At 37.2% G+C, this 14,566-nt stretch overlaps 1 protein-coding gene across 1 annotated transcript in view; it reads left to right on the forward strand.

The window, feature by feature from the left end:
- HS2ST1 (heparan sulfate 2-O-sulfotransferase 1) overlaps positions 1-14,566 on the forward strand; it is a 241,505-nt gene that overhangs the window by 7,047 nt on the left and 219,892 nt on the right. The window lies entirely within an intron of this gene.

Below are 14,566 nucleotides of genomic sequence, written 5' to 3' on the forward strand. Positions count from 1 at the left end.
AATACAATTCTCCTTCACCTTTTCATTTGACTTAGTTGTTCAATCTTTGTCCATGCCTAACTGAAAATAGTTCAGCAATCAGTTGGTACTGTTATTCTTGATTAAATACAACTCAGAAATTCATGATTATTTTGCATTTGGGTGCAATTGCCAGCATTTTTTTTATTCCACCACAGTCTTATTAGATTTTAAGAAAAACACAGACACCTCTTTTATAAAGTTTTGCTTGGTTTCTGGTGTTCATACACCTTTGGCAGAAAACCAGCTTAGCTTAGTTGTTTCTTCCATAGAAGACCTTGTTAGAAAGACTGTCTTGACATGATCCTAAGATATGTTTTTAATAGACAACTTTTTCATTTTGTTAAATAAAATAGAATCAAAACCATTCACCATTGTCTTCTGGAACATACAGTTTTTTTTCTTTCTTTCATGTTTTGAAGGTTAAAAAAGGCAGAAACTTGTGTTATGCCTTGAAATAGGTTTCTCAGTATGGAAAATTAAGGGTATGTGTGACTGGAGTAACTAAGGTTACCTAAAGTATCTCTGTTGTATGTGAGTAACTTCGTGATTTTTTTCTTCCTAGTTGTTGTTACTGTTAATGCTGTCTTCCTAGTAAGGGCATTCTTATGTTCAAAGAACAATGACAGAGTTTGTGTTTTGATGGATTGTTTGTATGCATTATTTTGACCCTGTGTATTTTAGAGTAGAATTATGTTCCATAGGGCTTCCTGTGGCTATGACCTTTAAGAAGTAAATTGCCAGGACTTCTTTTCCAAGGTACCTTTCTGTGGATTTGAACCACCAATCTTTTAGTTAGTAGCCTGACACTTAACTATGGCACCCAGGGACTCCTTCCTTTGGAATAGTCCTTCCATAATTTCCCTAGATGATTTTATGTTTCTATCTTTATATATATGTATATTTTATTCTTCTTTCATTTATTGTTACTGAATAATTATAAAATTTAATGGGAATATTAAAGGCATACAATACAGATTTTTGAAGGAAATCTTTTCAGTTCTTTTTTTTGGTCTTTAATATTTGGTTTTAATATGTAGAAATTAAATCACTTCTTCAAAAGTACAAATTTTGGAAGGTGGTTTTTGTATGTACTATTAGAGGGTGTGTTGACATTCTTGTTGTCTTTGACGTTTTAAAAATTGGTTTCAGATTATTTGTAAACATGTAAGTATACAAATTTTTTGATAAAGGTTTTTAAATAATTTCTTCTTCATCTTAAATAATTCATGCAAAATGAAATTAGGCACATTTAGCAACTGAACTCATTTGAGAAAAATTATAATTTGGATTATTCATGTAATTATTTCCTGGATTTCCCCCCACACACTTAATTTTTATTTTATTTTATTATTTTTGCAATGTTCCCTCCCCTCCCGTTTCACCCCTAGTAACCAACAAAGAAGGTTTCCTTCCATCTATAAAGCTTTCCTTGACTTTTTACAATAATGAACTAATATTTGCCATTCTGTGATCGACTTCACTCAGCATAATGTCCTCCAAGTTCATCCATGTTATGAGGTGTTTTGCAGATTTTACATTATTCTTTAGTGTTGCATAGTATTCCATTGTGTACCCTTTGTTTGACTATCCATTATTCTGTTGATGGGCTCCTAGGTTGTTTACATATAATTAAATCTATTGTAAGTAGTCCTGTGATTAACATGGGTGTGCATATATCTGCTCTTGTTCTGGCTCTCACTTCTTTAGGATATATACCTAGTAATGGGATTGCTTGATCCAATGGTACTTCTAATTCCAACTTTTTAGGGAGTCGCCATACTGGTTTCCACAGTGGTCGTATCATTTTAAAGTCTCACTAGCAGACGGCCAACAAAACAACAACAAGCAGTGTATGAAAGTCCAATCTCTCTACAGCCTCACTAGTATTTGTTATTTTCTGCCTTGGTCAACTTTGCTGTTAGTGCTGGGGCCAGATGGTATCTCATTTTGATTTGCATCTCTCCAATGGCTAATGATCGTGAACATTTCTTAATGTGTTTTGTGAATACACGTTAAGAAATCTTAATATCCTGAATATCCTCTTTGGTGAAGTGTTTATTCATGTCTTCTGCTCATTTTTAATTGGATTGTCTTTTTGTTGTTGAGGTGTTGGAGTTTTCTATAAATTTTAGAGATAAGTCCTTTGTCAGATATGTCATTGCTGAATATTTTTTCTCAGTCGGTAGGTTCTCTTTGGACTCTTTTTGAGAAGTCTTTGGAAGCGCATAAAAATTTAATTTTTAGAAGGTCCCATTCATCTAGTTTATCTTCTGCTGTCTTTACTTTTGGGTTATGCTTGACAGTCTATTTATGCCATAAATTAGGGCCCTCAAATTTGCCCCTAATTTTTCCTTGAGAAACTTTATAGTTTTAGGTTTCACATTTAAGTCTTTGATCCATCTGGAGTTAGTTTTTGTGTATGGTGTGAGGTACAGATTTTGTTTCATTTTTCTGCAAATGAATATCCAGTTTTGCCAGCACCATTTGTTAAAGAGGCCATCTCTTCCCCATTTAATGGATTTTAGCCCCTGGTCAAAAATCAGCTGACCATAGGTCGATGGATTTTTTCTGGGTTCTCATTTCCGTTCCACTGGTCTATGTGTCTGTCATTGTACCAGTACCAGCCTGTTTTGACTACTGTGGCTGTATAGTACGTTTTGAGATCCAGAAATGTGAGACCTCCTTCTTTATTGTTCTTCAATAGTGCTTTGCTTATCCGAGGTCTCTTTTCTTTCCATATAAAATTAGTGATTGTTTTTTCCAGGTCTCTTTTCTTTCCATATAAAATTAGTGATTGTTTCTCCATATCCTTAAAAAATGTTGATGGGATCTGGATTGGGATTGCTTGAATGTATAGAGTGCTTTGGGTAGTATTGACATTTTCAGAATGTTCAATCTTCCTTTTCACGAGCATGGTATATTCTTCCATTTATGTAGATCTCTTACGGTCTCTTCAAGTAGTGATTGGTAGTTTTCTTTGTACAGGTCTTTTGTGTCTCTAGTGAGATTTCTTAACAAGTATTTTAGCTATTTTAAGTGGTATTGATTTCCTTTTCAGCAGTCTCTTGCTGGTGTAGAGGATTCCAGCTGATTTTCATATATTGATCTTGTATTGTGCCCCTATGCTAAATCTCTCAATTAGTCCCAGTAGTTTTCTTGCAGAGTCGCTTGGGTTCTCTATGTATAGGATCATGTCATCAGCAAATAGGGATTATTTTACTTCTTCCTTACCAATTTGGATGTGTTTGATTTCCCTTTCTTGCCTTATTGCCCTGGATGGGACAATACAGTGTTGAATAGAAATGGTGATAGAGGGTATTCTTGTCTGGTTCCTGTTCACAAGAGAAATGCTTTCAGTCTCTCTCCATTAAGAATAATGTTGGCTGTTGATTTTCCATATATGCCATTTATTATGTTGAGGATTTTCTCTTCTCTTCCTATTTTACTAAGAGTTTTTATCCAGAATGGGTGTTGGATTTTATCAAATGCCTTTTCTGCATCGATTGATATGACCATGTGATTTTTTCCCTTTGTTTTATTTATGTGATGGATGCTGTTGATTGTCTTTCTAATGTTGAACCATACTTGTATACCTGGTGTGAACCCCACTTGGTCATAATGTATTATATTTTTGATATGTTGTTGGAGTCTATTGGCTAGTATTTTGTTCAAGTTTTTTTGTATCTATATTCATGAGGGATATTGGTCTGTAGTTTTCCTTTCTAATGATTCTACCTGGTTTTGGTATCAAGGTTATGCTTGCTTCATAAAATGAATTTGGAGGATTCCACCCTTTCTATGGTCTGCAATACTTTGAGTAGGATTGGTGTCAGTTCCTCTCTGAGTAGAATTCTCCAGTGAGATCATCTGGGCCAGGGCTTTTTTTTTTTTGTTGGTAATTTTTTTTTTGTGACTTCTTCTATTTCTTCTTCTCTTACGAGTCTGTTGACTTTTCCACCTCTGTGTTAGTTTAGGTAAGTAGTGTGTGTCTAGAAATCTATCCGTTTCTTCTAGATTTTAGTATCCTGATGTTATCCTTTTAATTTCTGTTGGTTCTGTTGTGACATTGTCCAATTTGTTTCTTATTTGTATTATTTGTATTCTCTGTCTCTTTTCTTTGTTAAATTTGCCAATGGTTTGTCAGGTTTATTCATTTTTTCAAAAAACCAACTTCTAGTCTTTTTTTTTTATTTTTTAAGTTGTCTTTCTCTTTTCTGTTTCATTGATTTCTGCTTGCACCTTTATTCTTTTCTTCTGCTGACTATAGGCTTTTTTTGCTGCTGTTTTTTTAATTGTTGGAGATGTTAGTTAAAGGTGTTGATTTTGACTCTTCTCTTTTGATGTGTGCATTTATTGCTATAAACTGACCTCTGATCACTGCTTTTGCTGTGTCCCAAAGATTTTGGTATGTTGTGTTTTCATTGTCATTTGATTCAAGGAATTTTTAAATTTTATTTTTTCTTTCTTGTTTACCTAATCATTTTCAAGAAGAGTGTTATTCAGTTTCCATGTGTTTACTTTCTTTCCTTTGATCTTCCTATAGTTGATTTCTAATTTTACAGCACATTGTGATCTGAGAATTGCAGTATTTCAGTGTTTTTAAATTTATTAAGGCTGGCTTTGTAGTCTAACATATGGTGCATCCTGGAGCATGTTCCTTGTGTGCTGGAAAAGAATGTATACTGTACTGTTGTTGGGTGAAGTGCCCTGTAGATGTCTATAAGGTCAAGTTGGTGGATTGTATTGTTCAGTTCTTCTGCATCTTTGTTGAGTTTCTTTCTGGTTCTATCTGTGATCAGAAGTGGTGTATTAAAGTCTCCTATTATGACTGTGGAGTCATCTATTTGTTTTTTTGAATTCTATTAAAGTCTAATTTATGTATTTTGGGGCTCTTTCATTGGGTGCATAGATATTATTGTTATGTCCTACTGTTCAGTCGATCCTTTAATCATTATATAATGTCTTTCTTTGTCTCTTACGGGGTTTTTGTCTTAAAGTCAATTTTATCAGAAATCAATATTGCCACTCCTGCTCTTCTATGGTTGCTATTTGCTTGCTATATCTTTTCCCAACCTTTGATTTTTAGTCTATTTTTGTGTTTGTCTCTAAGGTTTATATATATATATATATATATATCTGTAGACAGCATATTGATGGGTTGTGTTTTCTTATCCAGTCTGCAGCTGTCTTTCTCTTGAATGGTACATTTAATTCATTGACATTCAGTGTAATTATCAGCAAGGATGAATTTGTTGCTGTCATTTGTTGTGTGCTTTTTTGTGTGTTGCTGATTTCTTTGTTCCATGTAATTTTCTATGCTGAGCTTGTTTGGTTTATGAATCGTGTTATCACTCCCTTTGTTGGTATTGTTTTAGTATTTGCTAAACATTTGTGCTTGTCCTCTTTTTTTCTTATGTGAATGTTTATTATTTTTCTTTGAGGTTATCCTGTGATTTATACTTTTTTTTCCTAAAGTTAGAACGGTCTGTTCTATCTTCACTTCATCACTATTTGGAAGTTCTGTAACTACACAACTTTTTCCCTCTTTTTGATTTGTAATTGTCCTCTTTGCCAATTGATGTCTCTGGTTCCTTGTTTACAATCTTACAAGCTTGCTTACTTCGCACCCTTCCATAATTGGGTAGGTTTCTGGGTTATATCGTAATGTGTGTTAATGGTAGGTTGTTGTTTGCTGTTATTGTTTTTTTGTCCAAAGGGCCCTGTTGTATGGTTGGTCTGGCTTTAACAAATTCCGTTAATTTTTGCTTATCTGGAAATATCCTAATTTCACCAACATATTTGAGGGTCAGTTTTGCTGGGTATATAATTCTTGGTCGGAAAACTTTTTCTTTTGGGGCTTTATATATGGCATCTCGTTGCCTTCTCGCCTGCATGGTTTATGCCAAGAAATCAGAACTTAGTCTTATTGGTTGCCCTTTGTAGATAACTTTTTGTTTTTTCCATGCTGCTTTCAGAATTCTTTCTTTGTCTTTGGTTTTGGTGAGTTAATGATATATCTTGGTGATTTTCCTTTTGGGTCTATCCTGTATGGGGTTCATTGTACTTCTTGAATGGATATATTCTTGTCTTTCATCGGATCAGGGAAGTTCTCCTCCAACAAATCTTCGACAGTTTTCTCTGTGGTTTTGTTTGTCTCTTCCTGTTCTGGAATTCTGATTACACGTAGATTATTTCTTTTGATGGTATCCCACGTGAACCTTAGGCTTTCTTCATTTTGTTTTGATCTTGCTTCTGATTGATCCCTTTCCAAAGAAATATTGAGGTATTTGTTTTCAGTCTCACTAATTCTGTCTTCCATTGATTCAGTTCTACTCCTTTCCTCATTCAATGTGTTATCTATTTCTTATAATTTAGTATCAATCTTCTGGATTTCTATATGTAGATTTTATATCATTTCATTCTTGTATTGTCTTCCAAAATTGCTCTGTGGTTTTGTATGTTTTCCTGAATTTTGTCAGTGTTTTCCTTAATCTGTGTCTCTCAATCCCTTGCTGTTGTTGTTATATGCTGTTGAGTAGGACCCAACTCATAGTGATCCTTCCTTGGGTTTCCAAGGCAGTATCACTATGGAAATAGATTGCCCCATCTTCCTTCCAAGGAGTGGCTGGTGGGTTTGAACCGCCAGCTTTCTGGTTAGCAGTCAAGTGCCTTAGGCACTATGCTACCAGAGCTCTACCCTCAATCCCTTGAAGGTCCCTAAATACAATTCTTTTGAATTCCTTATCAGGGAGTTGCAATGCTGCTTCTTCCTCAGGGATATGTTCTGGGTCTGTATCCTAGTCCCTTGTTTCTACTGCTTCATCTTGCTTCTTTGTGTTCACTTTGATGGTCTGTATTCTCCGAGACAGTATAATGCTTTTATGTTTATATTTAATCCCTGATTGTATGTTGGAGTGATTGACCTAAGATTTTTGTTTTCTTTGGATGTTATCTGGGTAAGCAGGGTACTATGCTCTTCTTTTTGCTAGTTGGCAGCACTTACGTAGTCACTACCTGTCTCCTTTCCATTCGTCAGCCTCCTGTATATCCATGTTGTCCTTGGCCAACAGAGCATATTCCCAGGTCCCTGGAATCTGAACAAGAATTCTGGCACTTTAAATATCTAAAATACTGCTGCTTGTCAACATTGAAAATGGCTGCACCCCCTGGACAGCCAGAAGTCCTTAACTCAGTTTGTCTCCTCCTTTGCTGTTTCCCTTTTTAGTTGTCAGCTACTTGTGCAGTAATCCATGCAACTCTTGGTGAGCAGGGCCGATTTTTAGATTAATTCACAGATCCTAACCACTTGGAATTTAGGCTGTCCATGCCATCAAAACAACTGACAATCCACAGCTCCACTTATCTCCATACTCATTGTTCTCATTCAGATTCTTCTACTAGTTGGTGTTTAATTCACTTCGGTATTCCTTCGTTTCAAAGCTCAGGGCTACAGGATTATCTTCTTTATCTGTTTTGATTTGTTTCTCTTTTCTTTTTTGAAGAGGGTCTTTGTAGCTTGTCTGCCTATTCTGCCATCTTAATGGAAGTCTTCCAGTATTTGGATTGTTTTAGTAATCCAAGACTATTTACCATTCATCCTAGAAGGCAATTTCTATAGTTAGATTTCATGGAGGGCTGTTGGGGATTTGTAAGAGGCATTTTGTTCATCACAGATTTTTGCAGAGTTTATTACTGCTATTTTAATCTGTAGCTCTAAAAGATATGTGTTCATAGAAATCCCTGGTAAAGGGAATGAACCTTGCCTTAGTCTGAGTTGTCTAGAGGAGCAAAACCAGTGAAGCATATATAGATTATATATGCACCCCCCGACACACACACACAGAAAACAGTTTACTTCAAGGAAATGTCTCACACAATTGTGGAGGCTGGCAAGTCTCAAATCTACTGAGTAAAGTGGCCCCAGGGGCTGATGAACCTAAAACCTGCAGGTCAGCCAATAGATTGGAGGCTCCTGCTGGCTTAGGTCCCCCAAACCAGAAGTTAGACACCAAGAAGATTGCTGGGTCAAGAGAGAGGGTGAGCTTTGCTGTGATACCTGTTTTATATACTGGGTGCAGGCCACATGCCCAAGGAAGCACCTTCAACTGATTGCCTGTTTACATCAGATCACAAAGTGGAAGATGATTACATAGTGTCTGCCAGACCACTGAGAATCATGGCCTAGCCAAGTTGACACATAACATTAATCATCATAAACCTCTTTGCCAATATTTTGCATTATAGTACTATGTGGTAGTTTGGATATAGGAAGGTAAAACCATTTTTGATGTTAAAATAGAGGAATCTGTTTGTTTAGTTTTTTATTTTTAAATTGTATTTGGGTGAAAGTTTACAGAGCAAATTCACTTTCCACACAGCAGCTCACATACACTTAGTCTCTTGACATCGATTACAGTTTACTGTAATGCAACAACTCCCCTCCCACTTCCTCCCCATGGTTATCTCTTCCCTGTGCCCTTCCCTCCATGCACTCCCACCCCCTGAGCTATCTCTCTGGGCATACACAGCCCTTCTATTCTCCCATGATTGTTCTCTCCAAGGAGTGTATCTACCTAATGTAAATATTCAGCTCAAATGTCTGTCTTTTGTTTGGCTGGAAGCCACAGGAGTGGGTTCAATTCCAGACCTGAAGTGCAGCCAGAGGCCATAGTCTCAGTGGTTCCATCAGGCTTTATCAGACCAGCAAACCTGGTCCTTTTTTTTGTTTTTTTTTAAATGATTTTGAGATTTGTTGCACATTATTTTCCCACTCTATCCAGGATCCTGCATAGATCCCCTTTTGAGTGGTTGATAGTGGTAGCTGGGCATCATCTAGTTCTTTTGGTCTCATAGTCGATAAGCTGAAGATCGCATGGTGTACCAGTCTCTTGGACTAATTGTTTCCATGAGTCTTTGGTTTTCGTCATTCTTCTTTGCTCTGGACAAAGAGAGATCCATTGTTGCATCTAGATGGCCACTTGCAAGCTTTTAAGATCCTAGTCACTACTCGCCAAAGTTGGTGGTGGTGTTATGTGCTATCGAGTCAGACCCAACTCATAGCGACCCCCCTTGGGTTTCCGAGGTGGTATCACTATGTAAGTAGATTACCAACCTTTCTCCTGAGGAGTGACTGGTGGGTTTGAACCACTAGCCTTCTGGTTAGCAGTCAGGTGCCTTAGGCACTACACTACCAGAGCTCCTTTGCCAAAATAGGATGTGGAACAATGTTTTGTGTAGTATGTTATGTCAGTTGAGCTTGATGTCCCCTGCAACTATGGTCCCGAGCACACAGGTCCAACTACGTACTCCCTCTGGGTAACTGGCTGTGGCCAAGAAGTGACTCCAACCTTGTCCCTTGTCAGTTTTACTATGTACTTGGGAATTCTTACAGGTCATGGCAGCACACTTGTAGAAACATTGTCTGCCAACCTATACATGGTTTTGGGCACACTCCTTCCTGCACAGACATACCAAATAGTTCAGCCTGTCCACCCATCTATCCACCCGCATAAACATGTTTGCCTTCACTATGTTTGTTCAGTTTTTAAGCTGTTCTTTCTCTGTCTCATTTGGTAATTTTACTCTTATATTTTTGTTGGTTACCGTCAAGTCAGTTCTAAATCATGACAGTCAACCTGTGTGTCAGTAGAACTGTGCTCTGTACAGTTTGTGTGGGCTGATTTTTTTCGGAAGTAGGTTGCCAGGCCTTTCTTTCTTCTAGGATACCTGTGCTTAGATTTGTACTACTAACCTTTTGATTAGCAGCTAAGTACATTAACTGCTGTACCACCCATAAAATCAAAACACACTGCTGTTGAGTCAGTTCCAACTGTAGCACCCTATAGGACTAGAGTAGAACTGCCCTGTAGGGCTTCCAAGGCTGTAAATTTTTATGGAAGCAGAATGCCATAACTTTCTTCCTCAAAGCAGCTGATGGGTTTGAACTGTTTACCTTTCTGTTAGCAGCTGAGTGCCTAACCACTGTACTGTCAGGAGGTACCACCCAGAGATAAGCTAATTCTACCACAAAGAAAAACAAAAACCAAACTCACTGCTGTCAAGTCAATTTGACTCATAGCGACCCCTCTTTGGGTTTCGGAGGCGGTATCTCTACAGAATTAGATTGCCTAATCTTCCTTCCAAGGAGTGGCTGATGGGTTTGAACCAACAGCTTTCTGGTTAGCAATGAAATGCCTTAGGCACTGCTCTACCAGAGCTCCTGAGCTAATTCTAGACCTCTTATTTTCCCAGTATTTTTATAGAGTATATTAGGAAAATGTATATTCCCCATATACATTTGCATACTGTATATGTAATTACTTTGAATTTTCAAAATTTTACTGCAATGAAATAAGTATATATATATATATATATATATATAGTAAAAGCCCACCATCTTAATCATTTTTAGTGTACAGTTCTTAGCTATTGATTACATTAACTATTTTTTGCTACTATCACCACTATCCATTTCCACAAGTTTTTCCTTAGACAAACAGAAACTTAGTACCCTTTCAGCAATAACTCCCATTCCCCATTCAGCTCCTAGTATCCATTAATAACCTTTATCTCCATGCTTTTACTTATCCAGACGGCTGGCGGTTCAAACCCACCAGCCACTCCTCGGAAGGAAGGTTGGGCAATCCTACTTCCGTAGTGATACTGCCTCGGAAACCCAAGGAGGGGTCGCTATGAGTCGGGGCCGACTCGATGGCACACAACAACAACAACAACATAGATGTCATATAGTTGTCTTTTTTTGCCTGACTTATTTCACTCAGGATGATATTTTCAAGGTTCACCCATGTCATATCCTGTATCAGAATTTAATTTCCCTTATGATTGAATAAAATTCCATTGTATGTATAGAACACATTTTGTTTGTTCATCTGTTAATGGACAATTGGGCTGTTTATGTCTATGGCTTCAGTAACTTGGGTTTAGTATTTGGGTTGAATAATGCTGCAGTGAGCATTGGTGTGCACGTATTTGTTTCAGTTCCTGCTTTCAGATCTCTTGAGTGTATACCTAGGAGTGGAATTGTTGGGTAATACAGTAATTCTGTTTAACTTATAAACCTTTTTATACTTACCAGTCTCAAAATTTCTGTGAGATAGTCTAATTCCCAAATTGATCATTTGTTCCTCTATTTTCTTATTTGCAGGATCTTTCCAATTAGATGTACCATCGTTAAAATGATACTTTTTCACCTTTCCTAAACTTTTAAATTTGTTCAGTATATATTTTCTGAATACTTATGTATCGTCCTCTGTACTTGACCCCGGGAATTCAGTTTATATAAGAATTGTCTTTTGTCAGAGTGCTTATAGAAAGGACTTTGCAAGAGCGCCCTGTCATTCAGCTTCTTTGCTTCATATGTGATTTTAGCATAAGAGCTCTTACTGCTTTTAACTGCCCTTTACTTTTGTCCTAGGTTAAGATTCTGTGACTAATTAACCCTGTGACTAGAGTCAAGTATTCCTCATGACCACAGTGGCTTTCCTTTGGTGTCTCTCCCCACCCTTCACTTGTTTTGAATTTCTTTCTCCTTTACCATTGGATCCAATCTCTCAAATGATTTTCTACTTTTCCCACTAATGGCAAACCATCATGACCTCTGAACCTTCAAGTATAACAGACAATGATTGTTAACAAATGTCAAATGCTTACTGTGTACTAGGCATATTCTAAGGGTTTAACATGTATTCACTTAATATAAAGGATACTTATTCTGCCTTCTTTAGAGTATGGCTGTGAAGATCAAGCAATCTACAAATGGTATAATGAGTGTGGAAATGTTTATAAATGGTAAAAATACTACAGGTATAGAAGTTGTTAATAATAGTGTTGGAATGAAGCATACCAACAATCACAAAGATGGCACAGGACTGGGCATTGTTTCATTCTGTTATATGTAAGATCTCCCTGTGTTGGAGCTGACTAGACAGCAGGTAACAGCTACAACGTTAATAGTGATGATAATATATAACTTCTTTCTTTATGCTATTGTTGTCATTCTGGTTTAATGTACTCTAGAGTCTACACTTCTTGTTGGAGTAGACTTCCTAGTACCCCACCATGTAGGATGTCCAGGATGCTTTAGAGTTGACTTTGACTCATGGTGAGCTGATATGCGTCATGGTAGGAACCGTGCTCCACAGATTTTGAGTGGCTGATTTTTCAGAAGCAGATTGCCAAGCCTTTCTTCTGAAGTGCTTCTGGGTGGACTTAATCTGCCAACCTTCAGTTGCTAGTTGAGCACGTTAACCACTTGTCTGATCAGATAAATGATGCTACGTGAGTTATAGATTTGACATATAGAGCAGCTTTATTTCCTTCCTCACTTAGGAAGGTGTAAAAGTCACTGGAAATTCGTGTGTTTTGCCCTTAAAGAAAGAAATCAGTTTGCTTTTGTATACATTAAGGAAAAGGCCTGGCTGTTTAATGTATCTTCACTGTTTCCTACTAAGTGTTTGCTAATTGGGCAGTTTAAGGATAGATTTTTATAAAATGCAAATAAAATTTGAACTATGTTAGGGAAATTTCTGTGTGTGTTTATCTTTGTGTCAAATATACTACTTGAATTCTGAACTTTTTTTTTTTTTTAAGCATAGATGAGAGAGCCAAATCAGTAAAGTAAGAAGGAACCCAAGCCTGCTTCTACGCTTTGGAAACATTTATGCGATAGCCTTTATCATATTGTCAGTTTTCCCATGGTGATTCATTGTAATAATCTCAAATAGAGGGGAAAATATCACTAATGTGTTCTGTATTATTTTAATTTAGGAAGTTTAGGTTTTCTTAGTTTTTTCACTCAAATATAGAAAAGAATAAGTTGTATTTTTATATTTATTTCTGGGATGACAAGACGAATTTCAGAAAAAGCAAAATTGTTAATGTATACACAGCTTTGAATGTTATTAACTCAGTTGAACAATCATTGGCCATTCTGTAGTAAGAAATTTTGGTAGACCAGAAAGATAGAGACTGTGAGCGAGAAACTGATCACCTCTTTCATCATGTATCATTGCTGCTGCTTTTTTCAGACATTATACTGTTATTCTTAAGTACAGGTCAGTCTTACTGAAAGTTGAACATATAGTTCCTATGCACAATTTTATGATTAAGGTAGCGTGGTAGTTAAGTTGTATGTCAACTTGGTTGGGCCTGGTTTTGAGTGGCTGGGCAGCTGGATGTAGTTATTCCCCATGATGAGATTGGTAATCAACTCCGTGGTGGAATCTACTGGAGGCTGAGTAGCTGCCTTTGGGATGTGGTCTGTTCCCAGTATATAAGGAGTAGTTTTGAGGTAGGTCTCTGCAGCTTATTGGCACACTTGGACCCTTCATGTAGCCAAGTCTTCATTCAGCAGCCTGCCATGTTTCCTGCTGATTTTGGGACTGCCTCTGGACTTAAACTAGTGGCCTGCTGTGTTGTTTGATAATCTTGGGACTGTGCCATTTTATGTGTCGACTTTGGGTTTGCCAGCCTCAGCAGCCAGCAGCTAGCTGCCTGAGTAAAGAAAGCCTCCAGCTTCAGTGGACCAGGAGCAAGAGGCAGAGCTGAATCCCAAGGTCAAGGGGCTTTCACCCAGTCCCCAGTGTTTGGCACTTTGAACTCAGATTTTTAGCCTCCTAAACTAAATTGTACGAGAAGTGCCTAAGGCATTTGACTGCTAACCAGAAGGCTGGTGGTTCAAACCCACCAGCCACTCCACGGGTGGAAAGTTGGGCAATCTACTTCCGTAGTGATACCGTTTTGGAAACCCAAGGAGGGGTTGGTGTGAGTTGGATCCAACTCGATGGCAGGGCGTTTGTTTTTGAAAGATTTAAAGAATAAATCTCTTCACAGTTTGCTAAAGCTACCCATTTGTGATATTTTCTGTTAGAATGGCACTGGAAAACCAAAACAGGCAGTGATTTGATTTGTAAACTATGATAACTGTCCATGTTTTGTAGTACCTTTTTGATTTAGCAGGGAAAAAATCTTAAAAGAGATGCTGGATTTGTTTTTCTAGTGAAACATTGTGAGTTTTATTTACTTGCAGTTTAGCTATCCCTTTAAGATTATTCTTAATTTATTACTTGGTGGGTTTATCACCCCAGAATTGAAAATGACAGAATTGAAGAATTCCATGAACCTTTACACACAATTCACCTAACCTTCCTCCATCCCTATGTAAGATGTACTACAGATGGAAATTATATCTTAATTTTCATATTTTAGTCTGGGCATTGGGGAATTACCTTCTAGAACAGAATTATCAAGGGACCCTATTATTTTCTAAGTAAAATTTATCCTAAATTTATAATCACATTAGGGGTGTTGACTGTTTTGTCTTAGGGCACCCTTCTCCTAAGTTGTCAGTTTTATTTGAAAATTTTAACTGCCTGACCAAGTATACAAAGATTTATGTAATGTTAACATGAATTAATAATCCCCCAAACATCAAAACAATGCTTATATTACTAGTCTACTTTTTCCATTAGAGCCCTTAGAATATTTGTTGTTGTTGTTGTTATGTGCCGTCGAGTCGGCCCCGACT

Source organism: Orycteropus afer, unplaced genomic scaffold (genome assembly GCF_000298275.1).
Source record: "Orycteropus afer afer isolate SDZICR_OR568_19922 unplaced genomic scaffold, OryAfe1.0 scaffold00152, whole genome shotgun sequence".
NCBI lineage: Eukaryota > Metazoa > Chordata > Mammalia > Tubulidentata > Orycteropodidae > Orycteropus > Orycteropus afer.